Raw genomic sequence first — 21,880 nt, 5'->3', positions numbered from 1 at the left:
AAAAAGAGAATTGTAAAAATACACTTTCACCTGATGTTCAATACATTTACTTCCATTAATGGATTTATTTTATTACCAACACCCCTAATCCCTGCTATATTCATACTCAAAATTTCCAATGACAGCAAACACATTAATGGTTGTTGCATTTAGAATGCAATCAAAGGATTCATTGCTCCATGACAGCTTCAATCAATAAAGCCGTGGATATAAGAAAAGCAGCTTGATGAAGGCACATTTATGCTTATAAATTTTGAAACAGCCTATGCACAAGTGTAAACATATTGACTGAGTTCCCAAAATGAGTATTAGAATAAATCATAATGTAAAATTAAGAATAAGTCATTCAATGCATCTCAGAGCTATCTAAGTGTAAAAACCTGTGTGACATCAATCACTTTCTTCCAATGGAAAACAGTCCTTTTTAACTGAAATAAACACACGAGTTTCACTTCTCAGCTTTTCCTAGAATACTTTCCATTCATTACACTTTTCTGCCCATTCTCTTTCAGGTTTTAAAATAATGGCTGAATTAAGCAAAGACTGGCAGGTTGAAAAGAAAGGGAACAGCATTATGAATACAGCCTTTGAATATGAAGGTAGGGTTGCCAAAATATTGGAATGCTTCCAAGACATTGTTTATGGACTTTCTTGCTTGGAATGTAGTCCCTGTATGGCAATGATGCTATTTTGCCATATACATATCATAATTGACAAGATATAGTATTCTTTCCTCAGTATTAGTAAAATTTGTATTTAATGCAAATTGCTTTTGAAGAATAGTAATCCTGTGTTAAGGTGTGTTAGGCTTGGAAAGCTGCCAGTGTCTACCTACAAGCAGGAGCATCTTCCTGCACTATTAAAAGCATTCATTTAATTTTTGAAATCCAAAACATTTTATAGTATAATTAGAATTATATTCACAAGCCTGGCAAGGAAAAAAACAGGTTATTCCAGTTTTCATAGTTTCAACCATAGAGCTAATCACAAAGAAATGTTTTTAGCCAGAAGCATATTGACAATTCCAGTTAATATTTTATGCATGTTCCTATTTTGGCCTTCGGTGATAAAAACAATGTTATCTGGCTTCACTTGCCAAGTCGTGAAGGAAGGCTGTTCAGAAGTTCTGCTGGCAGATGACCTCATGGGGCTTCAGGCATTCTTTGCATATCATCAGCTATCAACTGCACTGATGGGCAATGGTCAGATGCTGTGCAGCTTAAACCAAAGACTTGTCTTAATCCCTGTTCTGTGACATGATTAATGAGATGGAATTCCCATTCTGGGCTTCCTACCAATCAATAGGCAGATGGGCAATGGTGAATGCAGACACTCAAAGCAACAAGACAGTAGGAGCTGCTGAAGCCCAGCTCAGACAATTGGGTTAGAAAGAATTTTTTTTGACATTTAATGAAAATTTGATTGCACCCTAGACTATTGTATAATTCCGATTGGCTGACAAGGTGCATCAGTACACATTACACACAACATTTACTTCGGTTCCAGTCGTAGGGATTCAGTTCTAATAGCTTTGACAGTTGGGTTTCGATATCTATAGTTTTGTACACAATATTTTCACTTTCCTCCAATTAATGGGAGATACCATTCATTTTAAATAATTTCTCATAGTGGTTAACATCTTATACTGAATCAAAGCAATGCTTCTAAGTACTAAGCTAACAAAACAAAGAATTTATTATGTACACTCTTTACACTTTGTCAATTCAAAATAGGATTTATTGATAGCAGGATTACTGAAACATCATAAAGCTACCAATTAAACAAAAATAATAGAAAATATAAATTAATAAATTTAATTTTAAAATAATTTTAGATTCAACACTAACCCGAGGATATATCGTAAAATTTTGAAGATAAGAAAGTAATAACCGTAATTTCACATAGCTGCTCAGTGTGTTCTTGGGTACACATACATAAACGCAAATTAATTAAAAAGCAAATTAAAACATTTTTTTAAAATTCTGGCAAGCTATAAGTTTTAACATTATGCAGCTCTTCCTAGGTCCTTAGTCCTGCTTCATTGGTACTCTGTAAAATTGAGAAAAATCCACTAAGGAGGCTCTGGACAGCCTGCTTTGAAAACTCTGCTCATGTTTTTACAACTGTGACAAAGTGCACCACAGTAGACAAAACAATCAATGGCATTCCAAAACAGATCATATTCTAAATAAAAGAACCCAAAACATTCTGAAAAAATCTAACTTTTTCCCCATCGACGAATTCTTTGAAAACTTCCAAGATCTATACTCCGATCTATATTTTCACCAAAAAAGGAATTAGTTCTTCCTGTCCACATACCATGTTTAATTGAAACTTGTCAATTAGCTTTTAAGATCTATTGCTGACAGACAGACAAACAGGGGTAAAAGCATTACTCCTCCAGTCCTTGGTAGCAGAGGTAAGAAATTTCTTGTCATTAATATTAACAGACGTAAACTAGCATCCTTCAACTGCAAATAATTTACTTTCAAAAAGATTCTTTTTCTTTAATTGGGAACATGACATCAAATATTTCAAAATTATTAAATGTTTGACATTGTAAATGTGGGAAAAATATTTTTTACTGGTCAGTGTGTCAGTAATCAGAGGTATACACTTGAGATCATAATCAAAAGAGCAAAGGCCAAGATTGAGAATGTTTTAATGCAGGAAATTGAAAAATCATGGAACAGCCTACCAAAAACAATGATGGATGCAGAATCCATAAATGTTTTCAGTTGATATTCATACACATACTACCAGGGGTATATTAGAAAATGGATAATTCATCCAGAGGCAGCACAGGCACACTGGGCCAATGATCTCATTCCATATTACAGAAATTTGCCAACACTGTAAAGATAGAGAAGCTATCCAATACATGCTCACTATCTCATTTAAACTGATAGGAACTACTAAGAGTGCCCATGTGAAGAAAATAATATAGAAATCAAGAAGTTGCTTTCAGTCACTCTACACTGCTCCAGAGGAAATACTGTTGAAGATCAGCAGAATCTAACTGGTATGAAATCAGTGAATTGGCAAAACCTTTCATTTTTTTTCATTTAGCCTTGCTATAAAAACCTTTGTAAAACTTATATAGAGTCATAGAAATGTACAGCATGGAAACAGACACTTCGGTCCAACCCGTCCATGCCGACCAGATATCCCAACCCAATCTAGTTCCATCTGCCACCACACAGCCCCTATCCCTCCAATCCCTTCCTATTCATGTACCTATCCAAATGCCTTTTAAATGTTGCAATTGTACCAGCCTCCATCACTTCCTCTGGCAGCTCATTCCATACAGATACTACCCTCTGCATGACAAAGGTGCCCCTTAGGTCTCTTTTATATCTTTCCCCTCTCACCCCAAACCTATGCCCTCTAGTTCTGGACTCCCCCAACCAAGGGAAAAGACTTTGTCTATTTATCCTATCCATACTCCTCATTACTGTGCAAAGCTCTATAAGGTCACCCCTCAGCCTCAGCTCCAGGGAAAACAGCCATATAGCTCAAATCCTCCAATCCTGGCAACATCCTTGTAAATCTTTTCTGAACCCTTTCAAGTTTCACAACATCTTTCCAATAAGAAGGAGACCAGAATTGCACGCAATATTCCAACAGTGGCCTAACCAATGACCTGTACAGCTGCAACATGACCACCCAACTCCTGTACTCAATACTCTGACCAATAAAGGAAAGCATACCAAACGCCTTCTTCACGATCCTATCGACCAGCAACTCCACTTGCAAGGAGTTATGAACCTGTGCTCCAAGGCCTCTGTTCATCAACACTCCCTAGGACCTGACCATTAAGTGTATAAGTCCTGCTACGATTTGCTTTCCCAAAATGCAGCATCTCGTATTTATCTAAATTAATCTCCATCTGCCATTTATCTTGTCGACTGGAATTTCAAAAAAATCACTTTGGAAGGTCGTGTGATTGTTGCGAGCTGGGACATGGTATAAATATGTATAAAATGCAAGGTTTGTGAAGGTTTATAGCTCAGGTTGAGGTTTAGGGTGTAGATTTGCTCGCTGAGCTATCAAACCTACAGCTCAGCGAGCAAACCTACACCCTATGTATAAAATTTAATTGTAATAACTTTATTACCCATTACATCTGCCTTTGGTGAGCTGCTTTCTTGAACCGCTGCAGCCCATTTGGTGTAGGTAGATCCACAATGCAATTAAGAAATGGAGTACGAGGTTTTCAGCAACACTGAAGGAATAGCAATATATTTTTAAGCCAGGATGAACACAGAACATAGAACAGTCCAGGCTCTTTGGCCCTCGATGTTGTGCCAGACTTTTAACCTACTCTGTTGTTGTGGTTCTGTTCGCCGAGCTGGGAATTTGTCTTGCAAACGTTTCGTCCCCTGTCTAGGTGACATCCTCAGTGCTTGGGAGCCTCCTGTGAAGCGCTTCTGTACTGTTTCCTCCGGCATTTATAGTGGCCTGTCTCTGCCACTTCCGGTTGTCAGTTCGAGCTGTCCACTGTAGTGGCTGGTATATTGGGTCCAGGTCGATGTGTTTGTTGATAGAGTCTGTGGATGCCTCTAGGAATTCCCTGGCTGTTCTCTGTTTGGCTTGCCCTATAATGGTAGTGTTGTCCCAGTCGAATTCATGTTTCTTGTCGTGTGTGTGTGTGGCTACTAAGGATAGCTGGCCGTGTCGTTTCGTGGCTAGTTGGTGTTCGTGTATACGGATCGTTAACTGTCTTCCTGTTTGTCCGATGTAGTGTTTTCTGCAGTCCTTGCATGGGATTTTGTACACTACATTAGTTTTGCTCATGTTGGGTATCGGGTCCTTTGTTCTGGTGAGTTGTTGTCTGAGCGTGGCTGTTGGTTTGTGTGCTGTTATGAGTCCTAGTGGTCGCAGTAGTCTGGCTGTCAGTTCAGAAATGCTCCTGATGTATGGTAGTGTGGCTAGTCCTTTGGGTTGCGGCATGTCCTCGTTCCGTTGTCTCTCCCTTAGGCATCTGTTGATGAAATTGCGAGGGTATCAGTTTTTGGCGAATACTTTGTATAGGTGTTCCTCTTCCTCTTTTTGCAGTTCTGGTGTGCTGCAGTGTGTTGTGGCCCTTTTGAATAGTGTCCTGATGTAACTTCGTTTGTGTGTGTTGGGGTGGTTGCTTTCATAGTTTAGGACTTGGTGTGTGCGTGTGGCTTTCCTGTATACCTTTGTGGTGACTAGCCACACTACCATACATCAGGAGCATTTTTGAACTGACCAAACTTTTAACCTACTCTATGATCAGACTAACCTACATACCCTTCACTGTACTAACTTCCACGTGCCTATCCAAGAGGCGTTTAAATATCCCTAATGTATCTGACTCTGCCACCACTGCTGGCAGTGCATTCCAAGTACCCACCACTCTGAATAAAGAACCGAACTCTGACATCTCCCCTAAACCTTCCTCCAATTACCTTAAAATTATGCCCCCTTGTAGTAGACATTTCCGCCATGGGTAAAAGTCTCTGTCTACACATTCTATCTATGCCTCTCAATAACCTGTACAACTCTATCAAGTCACCTCTCATCCTTCTTTGCTCCAATGAAAAAAGCCTTGGCTCCCTCAACCTTTCTTCATAAGACAAGCCTCCAGTCCAGGCAGCATCCTGGTAAATCTCCTCTGCACCCTCTCTAAAGCTTCCACATCTTTCCTATAATTATGCAACCAGAACTGAACACAATATTCCAAGTATGGTCTAACTAGGGCCCTATGGAGCTGCAACATAACCCCACGGCTCTTAAACTCAATACCCTTGCTAATGAAAGCCAACACACCATACGCTTTCTTAACGACCCTATCAACCTGGGTGGCAACGTTGAGGGATCTATGGACATGGATCCCAAGATTCCTCTGTTCCTCCACACTGGCAAGAATCCTGCATTTAACCCTATATTCTGCATTCAAATTCAACCTTCCAAAGTGAATGACTTCACACTTTTTCAGGTTGAACCGCATCTGCCATTTATCAGCCCAGTTTGGCATCCTGTCAAAGTCATATTGCAACCTACAACAGCCCTGCACATAATCCACAACTTCACTCACCTTCATGTCATCAGCAAAATTACTGACCCACACATCCACTTCCTCATCCAAGTCATATATAAAAATCACAAACAGCAAAGGTCCCAGAACCAATCCCTGCGGAACACCGCTAAGGAGTAGCTTGTAGGAGAACTAGCAGGTGGTGGTGTCCCCATGTATCTGCTGCCTGTCTCATTCTGGATAGTGGTGGTCACGTGCTATCTAAGGAGCCTTGGTGAATTTCTGCAGTGTTTCCTCTAGATGGTACACAGTGCTGCTGTTGAAGATCAGTGATGGAGGGATTGAATGTTTTTTGTGAATAAGTTGACAATCAAGGGCATTACTTTGTCCAGAGTGTGGTGCTGGAAAAGCGCAGGTCAGGCAGCATCCGACGAGCAGGAAAAATTGACATTTTAGGCATAAGGAATAGTATTCATGAGAAATAGTATTACTTTGTCTGACATGGTGTCAAGATTCTGGAGTGTTGTTGGAACTGCTCCTATCTAAGCCAAGTGCTAAGCAGCTAGGGACAATCCTATCATACTCTGATTTGTGCCTTGTAGATAGTGGCTTTTAGTTGTCAGCAGTTGAGTTACATGCCGCAGAACTCCTGGTCTTTGACCTGTTTTTGTAGTCACAGTATTTATGTGGCTCATGCAGCTCATTTTCTAATTAATGGTAACCACCATGATGTCATTAGTGGGGCGTTCAGTGATGATAGTGCTTGCAAATGTAAAGGAGTGATGGTTAGATTTTCTATTGTTGGAGACGGTCATTGCCTGACATCTGTGCCACGCAAGTGTTATTTGCCACTTGTCAGTCCAAACCTGTATTTATATATTTGCATATGGGCTATTTCAATGTATGAACAGTTGTGAACAGTGTTGAATATTATGCAATCATGAGCAAACGTCCCCACTTCTGGCCTTACTATGGTGGGAAGGTCATACATGAAACAGCTGAAGATGTTGGATGCTACATTTAACTCCAGCAGAGATGTCATAGAGCTGAGATGAGTTTTCTCCAACAGGCACAAACATTGTCCGTTGGGTTAGTATGACTCCAAGCACTGAAGACTGTCCCCTCTCTTCCCCCTTCCCTCCAGTGAATTGTTTAAAACTACCATTCACGAGTGAATGTTGCACGATCACAGACCATAGGTCGGATTCATTGGTTATGGAATTACTTATACAGTCAAAGGGTCTCATAGCATGGAAACAGACCCTTCTGTCCAACCAGTCTATGTTAAACATAATCCCAAACCAAGCTAGTCCCACCTGCCTATTCCTGGTCCATATCCCTCCAAACCTTTCCTATTTATCTACTTATCTAAATTCTTTTAAGTGTAACTGTGCCCAAGCATACCACTTCTTCGAGAAGTTCATTCCACGCATGAACCATCCTCGTGTAAAAAATTTGCCCATGTCTCCTTTAAATCTCTCTCACCTCACCTTAGAAGTATGCCCCCCTAGTCTTGAAATTCCCCATCGGAGGGAAAAGACACCTCACATTAATCCTATCTAATAAGGTCACCTCTCAACTCCTATGTTCCAGTGAAATAAGTCACAGTCTATCCAGCCTTTCATTATAATTCAAACCTTCCATAACAGGCAACATCCTGGTAAATCTCTTCTGAACCATCTCTATCTTAATAATATCCTTTCTATAACAGGGTGACCAGAAATGGACACAGTACTTCAGAAGAGTCTTCACTAATGTCCTATACAACCTCAATATAACTTCCCAACTTCTAAACTCAAAGGACTGAGCAATTAAGGCAAGCATGTTAAATGCTTTTTTAACCACCTTAAACATGATGCAAATTTCAATGAATTAGGTGTCTGAACCTCTAGGTTCCCCTGTTCTACAACACTACTCAAAGCCCTACCATTAATTGTACAAATCCTGCCCTGGCTTGTTATGTCAACATGTAATACCTCGTATTTATCCAAATTGAATTTAGCTCTATCACTTGTTGATTCTGCTGTTTGGCACACAAGTAGCTTGATGTTTTGTGTGCTCTTGGCACTCCTGTATACTTCCTTGAAACAAGGTTGATCCCCTGGCTTGATAATAACAGTAGAGTGGGTAATCTACCTGGTCATGAGGTGCAGATTGTGTTGGAGTAGTGTTATGCTGATAGCCCAGTGTCTCATGGATGCACAGTCTGCAGTTGTTAGATCTAGTTGAAGTTGTCACATTGCACATGGTGATTGTGTGACAATACATGATGGAGGGTAATTCTCAATATGAAGACAGGGGTTGAGTTAGAATTCCTGATCTCTAACCTGCTCTATTTACTTGGCTCATCCAGCTCATTTTCTAATTAATGGCAATATTGGTAGTGGGGCATTCAGTGATGGTAAGGACTGTGTGCTAGTTACTCTTAGCAATCCTGTGATGGACAGATGCATCTATGGATGGGAAGACTGGTAAGAAATGAGGCCAATTATCTCTTTCCTCACCACTGCTGCAGATGCAATCTAGCTCAGCTCAGTCAGTCGTGTTGATGCTGAGCATGTCTTGACAGTGTATACTGAGGTGCCCCATCCAGAATTTATTCTGTACTCTTGCCATCCTCATTGCTTCTTCCGAGTGGTGTTCAACATGGAGGAGAGACTGAAGGTGATGTGGTAATCAGCAGGCGGTTCCTTTGCCTATTTTTAACCTGATGCCAAAAGACTTCATGGGGTCTGGAGTAAGGTGAGAGCATGTAGGGCAACTCCCTTCAGATTGTATCACTGTCACTACCTCTGATGGATCTTTCCTTTTCGTGGGACAGGACATTCCCTGACATGCTGTTGGGATAGTGTGTGTAAGATATGATTCTGAACTTTGGCAGGTTGTTGCTTGACTAGTCTGTTGGACAGCTCTCCCAATTGTGGCACTAGCACAGGTGCTTTTAAGGAGAACTTTGCAAGGTTGAGAGGGCTGTGTTTGGCCTTTCCTGCACCTTAGTTGAGGCCAGCCAGTCCTTTTAGCTTTGTTTATTATTTTTTTGGACACGTTCTAGCAGTTGGTAGAATAGAGGCCAGACTAGGCAAGGAGGCAATTTTCTTTCCCTGAAGGACATTAGTGACCCAAATAAGTTCTTATGACAATCAACGATTGTTTCATAGTCATCACTAGACTTTAACTCCAGTTTTTAAGGAAGTGGTGTGACTTAAACCCAGGTCCACAGAGCATTACCTGGGTCTCTGAATCCTGTCCATCACTAGGCCAGCGCTATTAAGCAATCCCAACTGTAACAGTGTTGTTATATGTATACCAAATTTACAGCCAAGCACCTAGAGAACAAGTGCAGAATACCAAACTGAACCATTATGATCAAAAACACTTCCACACACTTTGTTTTTGATTTAAGCTCTGTTTCAACACATCATAGCCATTTGTTTTGCCATCTGAAAATTCAAAAGAAAAGAATAATCACTTTTTAAGTTATTCATTTAGTGTCTATGAGAACACTGAATTTATGATTGGCTGTTCATCCTCATTAATGACATAACTGCCTTTGGAGACTTGGTGATCCCTTTGACTTGGCATCAGAGTTAAACTGCTTTCAGAAAATCAGAAAACCGTGGAGATTGGCTAAATCTTTTGGCCCACTTTCTTCAAGACAGTGGTAAGCATCCATAATTTGTTAGCAATCACAAAATAGAGCTTAATGTAATGCCACTACTTATGTTCTTAATGAGAGACAATGTGATTAATTTGGTTCTAAATTTTTGTTTGGAGAATTGAGAAGATCCTCAAGATTTAAAAAAAACTATTTTTCTAACCAACCTGTTCAGAGATGTTATTACACACCCCTGGAGTAGGTGGGATTTAAACTCAGGCCTCCATGTCCAGGGATAGGGACATGACCACTGCTTCAAAAGAGGGGCCCCGAAAATAGGGTTAGATGTCACCAAGTAGACGGCAGTGCCTTAACCATTTGTTGTAAGGCATGATGTGGACATGCTGGTGTATAAAGTCAGAAGTCATACAACACCAGGTTATAGTCCTGATGAAGCTTGTGATTTCAAATAAACCAGTTGGACTATAACCTGGTGTTGTGTGACTTCTGACATCTGTTGTAAGGCCACTAGGACCCCTTCCATCTTTATCAAGGGGAGTGCTAGCCTTCTCTCCTTTCATATCATGTTTCTTTTCTGTTGTAATGACTTGTTTAATAGGTCATCAATACAATTCAGTAAGAAGTTCAACATCAGGACTCAGTTTAACTTTATTAAGCACAAGTGAATAATTTAAGACACAAAAACATAGTCTTTCCTTTATGTCACACATTGTACTTAAACTTAAAATATTACGTAAACATCAAAACAATTTGAAGTATTTGTGGGCCCACTCTATTTACACAGCAAGTTTTTCTCTGCACCCCAGGGGTAGTTGTATATTTAAAGCAAAAATTGCTCAACTACTTGAAGGAAAGGACAATGCCTGCTATTGGGAGTGTGAAGCTGTGCACTTCATTTATGCTGTTCCATGAGAAGAACTGAAACAAATATGAATGGCTTTCTCTGCCAAAAGTCTTTGCAGCTCTATGGTCAACATTTTTCTCATTAATATTGTGACAATGTTGATTCTAAGGGCTCAAAAACAAAACAGCCATCCAGTAATGCCACAAAAAGTAGAGCATTGCTAGTATTTAAAGGGACAAACTAGGTTTTTGTAATTGGTGGATGCAAAGTAGATGCCATTGTCCATTACCACTGTCTTTTAGTTCCACACTCACCTATTCAGAATAAGGTCATGAAATGAAAATTATGTCCTGAATTTGATTTTGTGCCATTATAGTGTAGCTACCAACCTAGGACTGGTACCAATATACCTCTGTGCAAAAGGCAGTAAATTATCCAATCTGCTTACACGTGAAACCTTAACTAGTTTTATTCACGCACGCTTGTATACATTTGATGCACTGCTCATGAGATTTAAATTATTAACGTAATGAGAATATATGGGAATGTTTGTGCATTAAGTTTGAAAAAAATCTACTAATAAACTAAGTAATAAATGAATATCAGGTTAAGGAGATGCAAGGACACCCTTAGCACATGATATTCACCAATAATTTCCAATGCACACTTCTGGATCAGATTAAACTTGCATCCAGGCCTCCTGGCTCAGATGTACAGTTGCTACTACTGCACCACCAGAGCCCCTTATAAATCCCCTTAAAAAACAGAATGTTTAAGAGAGTTCACCTCGGGTGTCAGTCCACAACCTTAGCTAATGTCTACAGCTATTTTACAATTCTCCTGCCTTTAAAGAGTTTTCGCACACACTAAACATACAGCATAAACACACTGTTAGGAATTCCATATGTTTAATCACACATTTCTTTCCTTAATTCCTGCTAGGAAAAAGATCTAGGCATAAATTGCTTATGGAAGGGTAAGGGCCATCTGTTTAGCCAAAATGACTCTGGAAGTCCAATTCCAGAAACCTGTCTCCAAATTATGCTTCCATAATTTCCACTGGGGGATGGAGGGTTTAAGAAAGAGAGGTATTGAAGTTTGCATTTCCGTGTGTACTGAGACAATGATCTGATCCAATGTCATGAGTGACATGTGCAAAACACAGCTTACGGGCTTTAATCTTTTCAGATGGTCTAAATTTACTGGATTTCTTTGGCAAGGTCAAGAACCTTTTTGGATAGATTTAGTAACACCTTTGGCAGAAGTAAGGTGTCCTTTGAAGAGGACATGTTCCCTTTGAGATTGTTAAAAGTAGGTACCAAAGTTTACGTGTGTTAAGGAGGGGGCTCTAGAAATCGTGGACGCATTGGTAATCTTTTTCCAATGTTCTATCGATTCAGGATCAGTTCCTGCGGATTGGAGGGTGGCTAATGTTGTCTCACTTTTCAAGTAGGGCTGGAGAGACAAAACAGGAAATTATGGACCGGTTAGCCTGACTTCAGTGGTGGGAAAGATGCTGGAGTCAATTATAAAAGATGAAATTACGACTCATTTGGATAGTAGTAACAGGTCAGAGTCAGCGTGGATTTACGAAGGAGAAATCGTGCTTGGCTAATTTTCTGGAATTTTTTGAGGATGTAATATGAAGATGGACAAGGGAGAGCCAGTGGACTTTCAGAAAGCCTTTGATAAAGCCCCACATAGGACATTAGTGAGCAAAATTAGGGCACATGGCATTGGGGGCAAAATACTGACATGGATTGAAAATTGGCTGACTGACAGGAAACAAAGAGTAGTGATAAACAGGTCCCTATAGGAATGACAGGCGGTGACCATTGGGGTACCACAAGGTTTGGTGCTGGGACCACAGCTACTTACAATATACATCAATGATATAGATGAAGGCATTAAAAGTAATATTATCAAATTTGCTGATGACACAAAGCTGGGTGGCAGGGTTAAATGTAAGGAGGATATTATGAGAATACATAGTGACTTGGACAGGTTAGGTGAGTGGACGGACGCATGGCAGACACAGTTTAACGTGGTTAAATATCTGATTATCCACTTTGGTGGCATGAACAGGAAGACAGATTACTATCTAAATGGAGTCAAGTTAGGTAAAGGGGATGTACAACGAGATCTAGGTGTTCTTGTACATCAGTCAATGAAAGCAAACATGCAGGTACAGCAGGCAGTGAAGCAAGCTCATGGCATGCTGGCCTTCATAACAAGACAAATTGAGTACAGGAGCAAGGAGGTCTTTCTGCAGATGTACAGGGCCCTGGTGAGACCACACCTGGCGTACTGTGTGCAGTTTTGGTCTCCAAATTTGAACGGGGGGACATTCTGGCTATTGAGGGAGTGCAGGTTCATGAGGTCAATTCCCGGATTATCATATGTTGAAAGATTGGAGTGACTGGGCTTATATACACTTGAGTTTAGAAGGATGAGAGGGGATCTGATTGAGACGTGTAAGATTATTAAAGGATCAGACGCTCTGGAAGCAGGAAGCATGTTTCAGCTGATGGGTGAGTCCAGACCAGAGAACAGTTTAAAAATAAGGGGTAGGCCATTTAGAACAGATGACAAGAAACGTCTTCACCCAGAGAGTGGTGGATATATGGAATGCTCTGCCCCAGAAGGCAGTGGAGGCCAAGTCTCTGGATACTTTCATGAAAGAGATGGATACAGCTCTTAAAGATAGTGTAATCAAGGGTTATGGGAATAAGGCAGGAACAGGGTACTGATTGTGGACGATCAGCCATGATCGTAACGAATGGTAGTGCTGGCTCGAAGGGCTGAAGGGCCTACTCCTGTACCTATTGTCTATTTTTAAAAAATAAACTCACTATAACCGTCCATCTATCGAGACATTCGAAGCCTTTTAAAACTTCCAAGCATTTAAACCCCTGTTTAAATTTAACCACAGTTTTTCATAAGTAGTCAATTCACAATGGACACTTAGGACTTCATGTAATTTTGCTATTGGGGTAAGTTGGCACAGGCCCTCCAAATAGTAATCAGGAGCTGGGCGCAAGTAAACTAGGAGATAGAAAAGATGTGTAACAAAGGCAAAGTTACAGTGATCATGGGGGATTTCAAAATGCAGATAGACTGGGAAAAATCAGGTTCCTAGTGGATTGCAAGAAAAGTAATTTGTGGAATGTCTACAAGATGGCTTTTTGGAACAGCTTGTGCTGGAGCCCACTAGGGAACAGGCAATATTGGATTTAGTTTGTGTAATGAAGCAAACTTAATAAGGGAGTTTTAAGGTGAAGGAGGCAGTGATCATAATATGATTAAATTTACTCCGTAATTTGAGAGGCAGAAGATAGAACCTGAGGTAACAGCAACTACAGAGGCATGAGGGAGGAGCTGATAGAATTGACTGACAGAGGAGCCTAGCAGGAAAGACCGTAGAATAGCAATAGCAGGAGTTTCTGGAAGAAATTCAGGAGACACAGCAGATATTCATCCAGAGGAGAAAAAGACATGGTACAGGGAGGATGAGACAACCTTAGCTGACTAGGGAAGTCAGGGATAGCATAAAAGCAAAAGAGAAAGCATATAATGTGGCGAAGGGCAGTAGGAAACCTTAAGGATTGGGAAGCTTACAAAGACCAAAGAGCAACAAAAATAAAGGAAGACTGTCAGAGATTCTATAGATATACAAAGAGCAAAATAGAAGCAAAGTGGACATTGGGCCACTGGAAAATGATGCTAGAGAGATAGTAGTGGGGAACAAGGAAACGGCTGAGGAACTGAATAATTACTTCACATCAGTCTTTATTGTGGAAGAAATGAGTAAGATCACAAAAATTCGAGAGTGAAGGAACAGAGCTAAGTATGGTGGCCACCAACAATGAAGTGGTGATAAACAAAAAACTGAATAGCCTGAAGGTGGATAAATCACCTGGACCAGATAAACTACACCCCAGAGTTCTACGGGAGATAGCTGAAGATATAGTGGAGGTTGAAGTGGTGATCTTTCAGGAATCACTAGAATCAAGGATTGGAAAACCACTAATGTTAAACCCCTGTTTAAAAAAGGGAGCAAGGCAAAAGACAGAAAATTATAGACTAATTAGTCTAACCTCAGTCATGGGTACGGTCCTGGAATCCACTGTGAAGGATGAGATTTCTGAATACTTGGAAGTGTATGGTAAAATAGGGCAAACTCAACATATTTTCATCAAGAGGAGGACATGCCTGACAAATCTGCCAGAAGTCTTTGAGGAAGTAACAAGCAGATTATATCCGTTGGCTCTCCTTGGTCTAATTTACCTGAACTTCAAGAAGGCCTTTGACAAAGTGCCACAGAGGAGGATACTGAGTAAGATAAAGGCCCATGGTGTTCGAGGCAAGGTGCTAGCACAGTTAGAAGTTTGGCTATCTGGCAGAAAGCAGAGAGTGGGGATTAAAGGGTCCTTCTCAGGTTGGCAGTCAGTGACAAGTGGTGTTCTGTAAGGCTCAGTGTTGGGACCACAACTTTTCACTTTATACATTAATGATCTACATGAAAGAACTGAGAGCATTCTGGCTAGGTTGCAAACAATACAAAGATAGGTAGAAGGACAGGTAGCATTGACAAGATGGGGAGGCTGTAGAAGGATTTGGACAGGTTAGGAGAGTGGGCAACTTTTGGTTACATCGGGCTAAATGTCAATTGTCAATTTTGGCCAAGTTCAATGAGGGTTTCCATGAGGTCACGTGAAATTTCTCCCACTATTTTCCAAAACATGCCTTACTACATCCTATCTTTCCTCTCACTACAAGCAGAAGTATTTGCCACCATGAGGAACACCCAGCATTTATGGCATTGGTGCCATTTTTAAAACCTGGCCATGCACCAGGCTAAGTGCTCATAGCGAGGGTGGAACCAAACACAATCACATCTTAGGGCCTATAGGTGACAATCCATTGCATATACATGTGCACATTTGAAAATCTATTCCAGTTTAATAACAAAGCTACACAGCTTATTTGTCCTTAGCCTCATTCCATTTTAGAACCCTGCCTAAGGGAATGCTACTCTTTCCTCAAAGCAATATCCCAATATCTTTTTCTTCAATGCAAGACCATCACATTGTTTCAAGCATTTAAGACCTGTCACTCTTATTCAGCAACAGCAAAAAAAAAAGAAAAAGCAAATGAACAGAAACAGTTGTTTTCGGAAACACACAAAGGACTACTTGCCTTTTGAGCAGCAACAAATCCATGGTCAATGAATGAATGCAAACAGCTTATTGCTATTGGAATGGTGTTAATCAAATCCTATCAGCTATGATGCACCTTATACAGAAGTACTCTATGCTGCTGAAGGCAACACTCCTCATGCTCAAATGTCCTCCTTTTCCTTCTTGGAAGACAACTTTTGTTCTCCCAGCTCTTCAGCATCGAGCACATCTCATCCTTTGCTTGGCTCCAGTTGTGGAGAGCACAGCATGCTAAAATTATGCATCTGGATTATATTGCAAAGCTTCTTCAGACCAAAACGGGCCACGTTGTATTTATGTTTGGCCTCAGTCAGGTGTTTGCGTAATTGTTGCAGTGGTTGGCCTTTGTCTTCCAGTAACCATCCTTATAAGGCATTACAAACCCTTAGCAGTTCAGCATACTCCTTCATACAGTGAGACAGGGAGGATTTGGACAAGGAGGACCGTGAAATGCCTGTACCTAACCTTTGGTATAGGGACTTTGTTCTGATGAATGCAGCACAAACTGTGTCCTGCAGATATAGCATCTACAGTTTCCTCCTATATGATATTTTTTCAACTCATGCCCACATTACCCATGAAAGACAGCTTCGCATATAAGAGCAATCAGTTTTGCATCCTTATGCAGCCTGAGATTTTGGTCACTCAGGACGGCCTTTGATTAGCTCATTTCCACTACTGGCAGACCCTGTAACTGCTGCTGTATGGTTTCTGAGAGTGGCAGGCATGACCTCTGTTAAAACCAGCCCCTAGAATCAAAATTAGAATATTTGTCAGACTCTGTCTTGAGTCAGTTTTGCAGAGGTGAGAATTTTGGCAATTTTGCATTCCTGACTTGGAGCAAATATCCATGTAATAGTGCCAAATTGGTTCTACATTGTTATCCCTTTAAGTTTGGTCCTCGAAATGAAACCACCTATACCAACCCATCAGGCTATCTCGTCTTCTTAAAATAAGGAAGTGTCAGTTTTAAAGTCTATTATCCATTACATTTGTAATGGGATAGTTTGGATTCAGCATGATCAAGCAACGCTGTCAATCACTTGAATCTCATCAGAGAATCTCTGAGACAACATCGGGGTTGAATAGGCCTCGTAAGACTATCATTCTCTCTGGTTCATGGTCAAAAATGGTGATTTAAACTAATATCATTAGATGCAGAAGTCTAAAGCTATTTTGATGTTAAGAAATACTGGACTTGTAATGGCAGAACTGTACTTTGAAAAGCTGTTTCAATATTTGGCTTTGTATTTCTTGCAAGAAAGGTGTCACGATTCGAAACCAGTAACATCATGCAAACGGTTCTCCACTGACTGGATCCACTCTTAGTTTTGAATTTTATAGGTCCTTTAAGTGATTCATAATATGAATCATATCTTTTTGTTGCAACTCATGCAATAGAACCATTCTTCCATCCAAATAAATAAATTGGGATACTTAATTATTTCCTGTTACTGCATAATACAATCATTATGAAATCATCTTCACTAAATCTTTCAACAGAGCCATCTATTATTTAATTAGTTATTACGTAACAAGCTCCCACAGGCAAAATTTCCAGAAATTTGTGATCTCTGACTTCCAAAAACAGTTTACAGTTTCAAGGTGGTGATGACAACTTAGTAGTAATCTCATTGGACCAGTTTTCCAAGACATCAGGCTTGACCTGTATGGAACTTCTGTAAAACAAACAGGGATGCTGTCCAGGCCCTGTTTTCCAGTTGAGGCCTTCCCTCAAAATACAGGAAATAAATGCAAGAGCTGATGCTGAGTATTTGCATTGCTGACTCCAACAACTTCTAACTTACTCGCTGAGTGACTTTGATTCATTTCATGTACAACTACTTTCGATCATATAGCATCATATATTTAATCGTACTTATCTATTAATTAGGAGTTTACTGAATGGTGGAGCAGGACCGAGGGGTGGAATGGCCTACTCCTGCTACTAATGCATACACTGGTGCCTGTACTGGCTCTTTTCCCAGAATAATGCTCTTATTCCATAGCCTGAACTTGATTGTAACTTCTAGATAAAAATGTTTAGGCCAGGTTGCTCAGCAGTTGGGAAAATGTTAGAGTCTATTATAAAAGGATGTAATAACAGCATTTAGAACATGGCTTCATGAAGGGGAAATCATATCTGACAAATTTGTTGGAATTCTTTGAGGTGGTAACAAACAGGATAAAGAGAAAGCAAGACATGTAATATATTTGGATTTCCAAAAGGCATTCAAATAAGGTATGCACACAAGGCTACTTAATAACATAACAGCTCAGTGCTGGCAAGAGGTCAGGTTGAGATAAACTCTGCAGAAGGACAGTTAAATGAGTGGTTAAAAACTTGGTAGATGAAATATAAAAACTGAAAGATGGAGTATAATGTTGGAAAATGTGAGATCATACACTTTGAGAGGAAGAACAAAGGAGCTGAACACTACATAAATGGAGACAGACTGCAGCAGAGAGAGATTTACAGATCTGTGTACATCAAAAAAAGCTGGCATCCATATTTAGCCAGATAACAGGGATTTGAATGGCACTAGGCCTTTATTTCACAGGCTATATAGCACAAAACAGGAGTCTAAAATCTACAAGGCACTTGTCAGACTAAATCAAAAATACTGTGAACAGTTTTGGTCCCTTTTAAAGGAAAGATATACTGGCATCAGATGCATTTAAGGGAAGGTTTGCTTGGTTGACCTTGGGCATGAAGGCATTTACTTATGAAGAGAAGTTTAGTAAGTTGGGGTTGTACTCATTGGAATATCGAAGAATGAGAAGCAACCTTATTGAAACATAAAAGATTCTAGGAGGCTTGTTAGGGTAGAGACAGAGAGGCTGTTTCCCTAGTGAGACACTCTAGGACCAGATAGCATAGAAAAATGGGTTATATATTTAAGACACAGGTGAGGAGGAATGTCTTCTCTCAGGGGGATTGCAAATCTATGGAATTCTTCACTACAGGGAGCTGCAGAGGCTGAGTCATTAACTATATACAAGGTTGTGCTAGATGGATTACAATAAGAGAAACAGTAAGGGAATTGAGTGTTATTGGAAAAAAAGTAGGAATGTGGAGTTGAGAATGATCACATCAGCAACAATTTCATTGAATGGTGGAGCAGATTAAATGGGCTGAATGGTCTATAATATTTTTTTGAGTGCGAGCAGCAGCTAAGGTAAGACTGTTTGTTTTAAAAGTACTTACCGGTAGCGGGCAGCGGTGTTTTTTTTTTTCACTCTCTCCTCACAGAAAGAGCGGGAGCAGTAGGGGGAAGTGACGACGACCAGAGAGGCAGCCGAGACCCGGAAGCAGGTAGAGCGTAAGCTTACCTGGGTAGGTTTGCTTCCCCTTTAAAAGCGCGCAGCTGAAGAACCCGAGGCACTACGGAGGTAGTGTCTCCCACCCGCCCTCCTCCTCTAACCTAATAATAAGATCCGTTGTGGTAAGGAGGTAAGTGCCGAATTTTGCTTGTTGTATTCTTTAGACCCAGTGTTTTTTTAAAATAAAGGTTAGCTTTAGAGGGATGGCAGTGAAGGCAGTGCAATGTTCCTCCTGCAACATGTATGAGGTGAGGGATGCCATGGACGTCCCTGCTGATTACACTTGCAGGAAGTGTACCCATCTCCAGCTCCTCCAAGACCATGTTAGGGAACTGGAGCTGGAGTTGGATGAACTTCGGATCATTCGGGAGGCAGAGGGGGTCATAGATCGGAGCTATAGGGAAGTAGTAACTCCAAAGATGGCAGATAGATGGGTGACAGTGAGGGGGACTGGGAGGAAGCAGCCAGTGCAGGGACCCCCTGTGGTCGTTCCCCTCAAGAACAAGTATACCGTTTTGGATACTTGTGGGGGGGACGACTTACCAGGGGTAAGTAACGGGGCTCAGGCCTCTGGCACGGAGCCTGTCCCCGCTACTCAGAAGGGAAGGGTGGAGAAGAGCAGAGCAATAATAATTGGGGACTCGATAGTTCGGGGCACAGATAGGCGGTTTTGTGGGAACGAGAGAGACTCACGTTTGGTATGTTGCCTCCCAGGTGCAAGGGTACGTGATGTCTCTGATCGTGTTTTCCGGGTCCTTAAGGGGGAGGGGGAGCAGCCTGAAGTCGTGGTCCATATTGGCACCAATGACATAGGTAGGAGGAGTGCTGAGGATGTTAGACAGGCTTTTAGGGAGCTAGGTTGGAAGCTCAGAGTTAGAACGAACAGAGTTGTTGTCTCTGGTTTGTTACCCATGCCACGTGATAGAGAGTCGAGGAATAGGGAGAGAGAACAGTTAAATGCGTGGCTACAGGGATGGTGCAGGAGGGAGGGATTTCGGTACTTGGATAACTGGGGTTCTTTCTGGGGAAGGTGGGACCTCTATAAACAGGATGGTCTGCACCTGAACCTGAGGGGCACCAGTATCCTTGGGGGGAGGTTTGCTAGTGCTCTTGGGGGGGGTTTAAACCAACTCTGCAGGGGCATAGGAACCCAGACTGTAGCTTTAGGGTGCAGGACCTGGAGTGTAGGGAGGTTAGGAATATGGCATCAATCTTAAAGGAGGGTGCCTGTAAACAGAAGAGTGGCTTGAAGTGTGTATACTTTAATGCCAGAAGTATACGAAATAAGGTAGGTGAACTCGCAGCGTGGGTTGGTACCTGGGACTTCAATGTTGTGGCTATTACGGAGACGTGGCTAGATCAGGGACAGGATTGGCTGTTGCAGGTTCCAGGGTTTAAATGTTTTAGTAGGGTCAGAGGTGGGGGTAAAAGAGGGGGGGGGTGTGGCTTTGCTTGTCAAAGATAGTATTGCAGCGGTGGAAAGGAAGATGGACGAAGATTTGCCATCTGAGGTAGTTTGGGTTGAGGTTAGGAATAGGAGAGGTGAGGTCACCCAGTTAGGAGTCTTTTACAGGCCTCCTAATAGTCCTAGAATCGTTGAAGAAAGGATTGCGAAGATGATTCAGGAGAAGAGTGACAGTAATAGGGTGATTGTTATGGGAGACTTTAACTTTCCTGATATTGATTGGGAAAGCTATAGCTCAAGTTCGTTAGATGGGTCAGTGTTTGTGCAATGTGTGCAGGAGAGTTTCCTGACACAATATGTAGATAAGCCAACAAGAGGTGAGGCCATACTGGATTTGGTTCTGGGTAACGAACCAGGCCAGGTATTAGAACTAGAGGTAGGTGAGCACTTTGGGGACAGTGACCACAATTCGGTGATTTTTACTCGAGTGATGGAGAGGGATAAGTGTGTACTACAGGGCAAGAGTTATAGCTGGGGGCAGGGAAATTATGATGCGTTGAGGCATGATTTAGGATGTGTGGATTGGAAAAGTAGATTCCAAGGCAAGAGTGTAATTGATATGTGGAACTTGTTCAAGGAGCAACTATTGAGTGTCCTTGATAAGTACGTACCTATCAGGCAGGGAGGAAAGGGTCGTGTGAGGGAGCCGTGGTTTAATAAGGAGTTGGAATCCCTTGTTAAATGGAAGAGGGCGGCCTTTGTAAAGATGAGGCGTGAAGGTTCAATAGGGGCGATTGAGAGTTATAAGGTAGCCCGGAAGGACCTGAAGAGAGCTAAGAGCAGCAAGGAGGGGACATGAAAGGTCCTTAGTGGGTAGGATTAGGGAAAACCCTAAGGCTTTCTATAGGTATGTTAGGAATAAAAGAATGACTAGGGAAGGAATAGGTCCAATCAAGGATAGTAATGGGAAGTTGCGTGTGGAGGCTGAAGAGATTGGGGAGGCGCTGAATGAATACTTTTCGTCAGTATTCACTCAGGAACAGGACATTGTTGTCGATATGAATACTGGGGCACGAATAAGTAGAATGGATGGCTTTGAGATATGTAGAGAAGAGGTGTTGGAAATTCTGGCAAGGGTGAAAATAGATAAGTCCCCTGGGCCTGATGGCATTTATCCTAGGATTCTCTGGGAAGCAAGGGAGGAGATTGCAGAGCCATTGGCCTTGATTTTTGTGTCCTCTTTGTCGACAGGAGTAGTGCCAGAGGACTGGAGGCTAGCAAACGTGGTTCCCTTGTTCAAGAAGGGGAGTAGGGATAATCCTAGTAACTATAGGCCAGTGAGTCTCACTTCTGTTGTGGGCAAAGTCTTAGAGAGAATTGTAAGGGATAGGATTTATGAACATTTGGATAGGAATAATGTGATCAAGGATAGTCAGCATGGTTTTGTGAAGGGCAGGTCGTGCCTCAC

At 41.3% G+C, this 21,880-nt stretch overlaps 1 protein-coding gene and 1 pseudogene across 4 annotated transcripts in view; both read right to left on the bottom strand.

Moving 5' to 3' along the window:
* The window catches only part of LOC140495793 (transmembrane protein 33-like), a 162,612-nt gene that overhangs the window by 4,220 nt on the left and 136,512 nt on the right, over positions 1-21,880 (bottom strand). The gene's annotated exons all lie outside the window — the stretch shown is intronic.
* LOC140496135 (U6atac minor spliceosomal RNA) lies at positions 10,067-10,187 on the bottom strand (annotated as a pseudogene).

The sequence above is a fragment of the Chiloscyllium punctatum genome, chromosome 25 (genome assembly GCF_047496795.1).
Source record: "Chiloscyllium punctatum isolate Juve2018m chromosome 25, sChiPun1.3, whole genome shotgun sequence".
Taxonomy (NCBI): domain Eukaryota; kingdom Metazoa; phylum Chordata; class Chondrichthyes; order Orectolobiformes; family Hemiscylliidae; genus Chiloscyllium; species Chiloscyllium punctatum.
This window is presented reverse-complemented; position numbering and strand designations above follow the sequence as displayed.